At 41.3% G+C, this 7,392-nt stretch overlaps 1 pseudogene; it reads left to right on the top strand.

The window, feature by feature from the left end:
- Nucleotides 1-1,011: 1,011 nt before the first annotated feature.
- LOC122443277 lies at nucleotides 1,012-2,272 on the top strand (annotated as a pseudogene).
- Nucleotides 2,273-7,392: the final 5,120 nt, after the last annotated feature.

The raw sequence follows: 7,392 nt of genomic DNA, 5'->3' as shown, positions 1-7,392 counted from the left end.
AATGGGTGAATTTAATTCAGATGACCATTATATCTACTACTGTGGGCAGGAATGCAGTAGAAGAAATGGAGTAGCCCTCATAGTCAACAAAGAGTCCAAAATGCAGTACTTGGGTACAACCTCAAAAATGACAGAATGCTCTCTGTTCATTTCCAAGGCAAACCATTCAATATCACAGTAATCCAAGTCCATGCCCCAACAAGTAATGCTGAAGAAGCTGAAGTGGAACAGTTCTATGAAGCCCTACAAGATCTTCTAGAACTAACACCCAAAAAAGATGTCCTTTTCATTATAGGGGACTGGAATGCAAAAGTAGAAAGTCAAGAAACACCTGGAATAACAAGCAAATCTGGCCTTGGAGTACAGAATGAAGCAGGGCAAAGGCTAACAGAGTTTTGCCCTGAGAGTGCATGGATCATAGCAAACACTCCCTTCCAACACAAGAGAAGACTCTACACATAGACATCACCAGATGGTCAATGCAAAATCAGATTGATTATATTCTTTGCAGCCAAAGATGGAGAAGCTCTATACAGTCAGCAAAAACAAGACCAGGAGAAGACTGGCTCAGATCATGAACTCCTTATTGCCAAATTCAGACTTAAATTGAAGAAAGTAGGGAAAACCACTAGACCATTCAGGTATGACCTAAATCAAATACAGCAGAAGTGACAAATAGATTCAAGGGATCAGATATGATAGACAGAGTGCCTGAAGAACTATGGAGGGAAGTTTGTGACAGTGTGTAGGAGACAGGGATCAAGACCATTCCCAAGAAAAAGAAATGCACAAAGGCAAAATGGTTGTCTGAGGAGGCCTTACAAATAGCTGAGAAAAGAAGAGACGTGAAAGGCAAAGGAGATAAGGAAAGATATAGCCATTTGAATGCAGATTCCACAGAATAGCAAGGAGAGATAAGAAAGCCTTCCTAAGTGATCAATGCAAAGAAATAGAGGAGGTGGCAGTCCTCTCCCAACTCGAAAGCTGCTGCTGCCTCCAGATGCTTTCAAGATGGTGACCTCTCTAGGTTCCAACACTTAACAACAGGCTGAACTGGAAGGATGAGGACTTCCCTATTCTGTGCCAGATGTGTTTTGGAGAAAACCCATATATACAAATGACCAAAGAAAAGTATGGGAAGGAATGCAAAATTTGTGCCACGCCATTCACAGTGTTTCACTGGTGCCCCAGGGTCCTCATGCGTTTCAAGAAGACTGAAGTGTGCCATACCTGCAGTAAATTGAAGAATTGCTTTCAGACTTGCCTCTTAGACCTAAAGTATGGCCTGCCCCTCCAGGTTTGTGATGTAGGACTACATTTTAAGGATGACATGCCAAAGTCCAATGTCAACAAAGAGTACTACACACAAAATATGGAGAGAGAGATTTCCAACTCTGATGGAATGTGGCCAGTTGGCATGTTGGGGAAAGCCACATCCACCAGTGACATGCTGCTCAAACTGGCCCAGACCACCCCTACTACAAAAGGAAGCGACCACACCTTTGCTCCTTCTGGGTGAAAGGAGAATGTAAGAGAGGAGAGGAATGTCCATACAGACATGAAAAACCAACAGGTCCAGATGACCCCCTTGCTGATCAGAACATTAAAGACCTTATGGAATCAATGACCCTGTGGCAGATAAACTCTTAAAGTAGGCTTCAACAATGCCACATCTGGACCCACCAGAGGACAAGACTATTTCCACACTGTATGTTGGTGGTCTGGGTGATACCATTACTGAGACTGATCTGAAGAATCACTTCTACCAGTTTGGAGAGATCCAGACCATCACTGTTGTACAGAAACAGCAGTGTGCTTCATCCAGTTTGCCACAAGGCACGCTGCAGAAGTGGCTGCCAAGAGTTCCTTTAATAAGTTGGTTGTTAATGGCTGCAGGCTCAACGTGAAATGGGGAAGGTCCCAGGCAGCCAGAGGAAAAGAAAAGGAGAAGGATGGAACCACAGATACTAGAATCAAGCTTGAGCCCATTCCAAGGCTCCCAGGAGCTCTTCCTCCTCCTGCTGCTGCAGAAGAAGAAGCCTCTGCCAACTACTTCAACCTACCCCCTAGTGGTCCTCCAGCTGTGGTGAACAATTACCCTGCTACCCCCACCTGGTATTGCCCCCCACCCCCACCCCCAGGTTTTGGGCCACACATTTTCCACTCCCTGGGACCATCCCCTCCTTTTATGAGGGCTCCAGAACCAATCCACTATCCTTCTAAGGATCCTCAGCGGATGGGAGCGCTTGCCAGGAAACATAGCAGCCCCTAGCACTTATTACTGCTCTGGGGCTCTACAGAAGAGAGGGTGCTTAAGTATCCTAGTAAATGAATCCCAGAATAAATATGTTTTTTCCTTCCTTTGTAGTTTCCATGGTAGTGGAATGTATTCAGATGTAGGCAGTTGGAGAATGACAGCCGTGATCCTCTCTGTGTTCTCAAAGGATTGATGGACCCGAAATAAGCTGCTATTAACACATCTGGTTACTGCTATAACATCACTAATAAAACTTAATGCCTCTTCCCCTTGCCTGTATGGGGAACAAGCAACTGGGAAATTGGAATGTTCAGCCAAGTTACCATCCCAATTATATGTTCATTTTGTATCTTCTTTTGGAGGGTGGGGGAGGGTGGGAATGAACCTGCAGTAAGAAAAACAAGCAAACAATTTTTGACCATTTTTATGTCCATTGAATGTTTTCCTTTTTATCATCTAAAAAGAAATTACTAGTACTAATCATTGTAGTGGCATGAGGGTGATTTAATGCTTCTAAAATCACATTCTTGAAAGACAAGTAGAAACAGCACCCAGCGCAAGTTAGATATCTCTCCTTTCTGCATTTGTTACTAAAGGAATCTGGCTCATGGTTTTACTTCTTTACACTACTAAATAAATAAATAAAAATAAAAATTACTTTTCATTCCTGTCAATCAGATAGAAAAGCAGATGTCATGGAACTGTGTATCATTGAAGAAACCTGATGTTTGAGATTAACTTATCTTAAAGAACTTCCTACACACTCCAACAAACTGTGAAAGGAAAAGAATTAGAGTATGTTTCAATGGAAGACTTGTGGCCTACAGCTGGAATGTAGATCTTCAGCATTCACCTTTATGTGACTTCAGCATCTCATTTTAATTCCCTGCTCTGGACAGGGGATTCTGTTTGGTCTTAGAATATTTGGAAATAATTGAATTGTAGATGAAAAAAATGATGTTGTGTTGTATTTTTGTTCTGAAAAATTAAAATGTGTCAATTTTCAAAAAAAAAAAAAAAAACGAAAAGAAAGAAATAGAGGAAAACAATAGAACGGGGAAGACTAAGTATCTCATTAAGAAAATTAGAGATACCAAGGGAATATTTCAGGCAAAGATGGGCACAATAAAGGACAGAAATGGTATGGACTTAACAGAAGCAGAAGATACTAAGAAGAGGTTAATATGCACAAAGAATTCTGTGCAAGAATGTATGGAAGAACTATACAAAAAAGATCTTAATGACCCAAGTAACCATGATGGTGTGATCACTCACCCAGAGCCAGACATGCTGGATGCAAAGTCAGGTGGGCCTTAGGAAGCATCACTACAAACAAAGCTAGTGGAGGTGATGGAATTCCAGTTGAGCTATTTCAAATCCTCAAAGATGATGCTGTGAAAGTGCTGCACTCAATATGCTAGCAAATTTGGAAAACTCAGCAGTGGCCATGGGACTGGAAAAGGTCAGTTTTCATTCCAATCCCAAAGAAAGAAAAGAAAAGAAAGTGAAAGTGAGGTCGCTCAGTTGTGTCTGACTCTTTGAGACCCCACAGATGGTAGCCTACCAGGCTCCTACGTCCATGGGATTTTCCAGGCGAGAATACTGGAGTGGGTTGCCATTTCAAAGAAGGGCAATGCCAAATAATGTTCAAGCTACTGCACAATTGCAGTCATCTCACACGCTAGCAAAGTAATGCTCGAGATTCTCCAAGCGAGACTTCAGCAGTACGTGAACTGTGAACTTCCGGATGTTCAAGCTGGATTTACAAAAGGATGAGAAACCAGAGATCAAATTGCCAACATCCACGGGATCATAGATAAAGCAAGACAGTTCCAGAAAAACATCTACTTCTGTATTATTGGGGCCTCCCTTGTGCCTCAGCTGGCAAAGAACCCGCCTGCAATGCAGGACACCTGGGTTTGATCCCTGGGTTGGGAAGATCCACTGGAGAAGGGAAAGGCTACCCACTCCAGTATTCTGGCCTGGAGAATTCCATGGACGAATAGTCCATGGGGCACAAAGAGTCAGACACAACTGAGCGACTTGCACTTTCACTTTCTGCTTTATTGGTTATGCCAAAGCCTTTAACTGTGTAGATCACAACAAACTGTGGAAAATTCCTCAAGAGATGGGAATACCAGACCTTACCTGCCTCCTGAGAAATCTGTATGCAGGTCAAGAAGCAACAGTCAGAACCGGACATGAAACAAAAGACTGGTTCAAAATTGGGAAAGGAGTACATCAAGGCTCTATATTGTCACCCTGCTTATTTAACTTATATGCAGAGTACATCATGCAAAATGCCAGGCTAGATGAAGCACAGACTGGAATCTAGATTGCTGGGAGAAATATCAATAACCTCTGATACACAAATGATACCACCCGTATGGCAGAAAGTGAAGAGGAACTAAAGAGCCTCTTGATGAAAGTGAAAGAGGAGAGTGAAAAAGCTGCCTTAAAACTCAACATTCAAAAAACTAAGATCATGGTATCTGGTCCCATCACTTCTTGCCAAATAGATGGGGAAACAATGGAAACAGTGACAGACTTTATTTTCTTGGGCTCCAAAATCACAGCAGATGGTGACTGTAGCCATGAAATTAAAAGACACTTGCTCCTTGGAAGAAAGGCCATGACCTACCTAGACAGTATATTAAAATGCAGAGACATTATTTGCCAACAACAGTCCATCTAGTCAAAGCTACGGCTTTTCCAGTAGTCATGTATGCATGTAAGAGTTGGACTATAAAGAAAGCTGAGCACCAAAGAATTGATGCTTTTGAACTGTGGGGTTGGAGAAGACGCTTGAGAGTCCCTTGGACTGCAAAGAAATCAAATCAGTTCATCCTAAAGGAAATCAGTCCTGAATATTCATTGGAAGGACTGATGCTGAAGCTGAAACTCCAATACTTTGGCCACCTGATCTGAAGAACTGACTTATTGGAAAAGACCCTGGATGCTAGGAAGGACTGAAGGCTGGAGGAGAAGGGGACGACATAGGATGAGATGGTTGGATGGCATCACCGACTCGATGGACATGAGTGTGAACAAGCTCTGGGAGTTGGTGATGGACAGGGAAGCCTGGAGTACTGCAGTCCATGGATGGCAGAGAGTCGGACACAACTGAGCAGCTGAACAAAACTGAACTGAGCTGAATGATGTGTGCTCAGTTGCTCAGTTGAGTACAACTGTGTGACCACATGAACTGGAGACTGCCAGGCTCCTCTGTCCTTGGAGTTTCCCAGACAAGAATACTGTAGTGGGTTGCCACTTCCTACTTCAGGGGATCTTCCTGACCCAGGGATTGAACCCACATATCCTGCGTCTCCTGCATTGTTAGGTGGATTCTTTACCCCCGAGCAACCTGGGAAGCTCCCTCCTGTTTATGAGCTTCCTAAAATCAGATGCAATTGGGTCAGCCCATTCTTTGTGTTGTAGTTAAAAAATGTTTTGTCCATTTTATCTTTAATAGTAGAGATTGTATTTGCTCACTGTAAAATACAGACACATATTTAGAGAAAGAGTGAAAGTCCTTATGACTTGATTCTAATCATTCCATAGAAGTAGCCACAGTTAATAGTTTATTTTGTTTCCTTCCATACATTTTCCTATATATGTACAAACACAAGCACATACATGTGTATGTATAATGCTCTATACTATGTATTTTGGTATATAGTTAATGCAATTTGACCTTTTCGCTTAAAAATATATGGAGAAATATATATATGTCAATACACATGAACCTACTCTTTATTTTCAAAGGCTATGATATGCTCCCTTTATTTTTACAGATTTACTGATATTTATTTAACCAACCCTCTTTGTTGAATATTTTTGTGCTTAACAGTTTTCACTGTCACACACTGTTATTTAATGAAGTCTTATATCTATCTACATATTTTTTAGATTTTTAAATACCTCTAGCAGTTGCTTTCAGACTCACAGTATTTTCAAAAATTAAATATATTTTCTGTCATAGTGTACAGTTTAAAATACCAAATAGCACTGTGATATTTATAACAAAAGAGCAGTCTCTTGCCCCTCTCCACTCTACATTCCCAATTTCAATTCCCCATATGCAACTTCTTTCAACTCTTTTACTTGTACTGTGATCTCATTTCTTTTCTCATACAATGTATTATTTTCTCTGTAATTAGTATCTTGTTTTTTTCATTTTCTCAGTTTTCCATGTATATATCACTATTCTCAACCCCCACCAAATTTAAGAATAGAATTGAAAATCTTACTTCTGTATTTTCAAAGTTTTGGACATCTCCACAATATATTATTTTTTAATAAAGTAATATTTTGTTATTCATCCATCAATGGACATTTTGTTTCTCAAAGATTTAGTAGCTTATTTTAATTTCATTTTTCTTGCAGGCCTTTTTCTACAGATTTCTGTCTTTTTTTCCTAATCAGTGATCATTTTTTTTTTCTGGGACTACTGCACAACTGTCAGTTGTTATCTTGGGACTTGCATTCACATCAGCCTGGTACCCACTCTGCTTCTCTCTTGTGTTGAATTTACAGTTTCTTCAGTGATAGATGTTCCTTTCCCCTGTTGACCACTGTATCCAGGGCACCTAGCCCAAAACCTCCACAGAGGAAGCATTCAGATGTTTGTTGACTGACAGAATGGATAAAGGTGTGAATGAATTAATGTCTTACTACTAGGCTAGACCACAGTTTGAGACTTAAAAGAAAAAAAAAGGGGGGGGGGCATATCTCCAATTTTGCTAAGGATTAAGTGAAATCTCCAGAGAGCAAACTTGAGGTGCCATGGGTGACAGGTAAATGCAGGTGTGTGAGCTGCATGGTCTAGCTTAGGGTAGAATCCACAGCAGTAGAAAAGTATGAAGCTAGCTGCTCTGTGCAACAATCCTGCCCTTGGCCTCATTAACACCCTACTATATCCAATGGTAACAACCAGCCATAGGCAAGCAGCCTGTAAAACAGGCTGGTAAGCTGGCCTCCATATCATAGCCCCCGGCTTTTTGGCCCTAATGAGGATTGCTTTTGTCCTTGAATTTAGCCCAATTCCTCCCAGCAGGCTGCCCTTTAAAGACTTGTCTTATCAGCAGCCCCTGCCCTAAGATGAGGAGGGTTTCCTCTTCTCTTAATGACTCTCT

Source organism: Cervus canadensis, chromosome 6 (genome assembly GCF_019320065.1).
Source record: "Cervus canadensis isolate Bull #8, Minnesota chromosome 6, ASM1932006v1, whole genome shotgun sequence".
Taxonomy (NCBI): domain Eukaryota; kingdom Metazoa; phylum Chordata; class Mammalia; order Artiodactyla; family Cervidae; genus Cervus; species Cervus canadensis.
The sequence above is the reverse complement of the archived record's forward strand: the minus strand, read 5'-3'. Positions and strand labels throughout refer to the sequence as shown.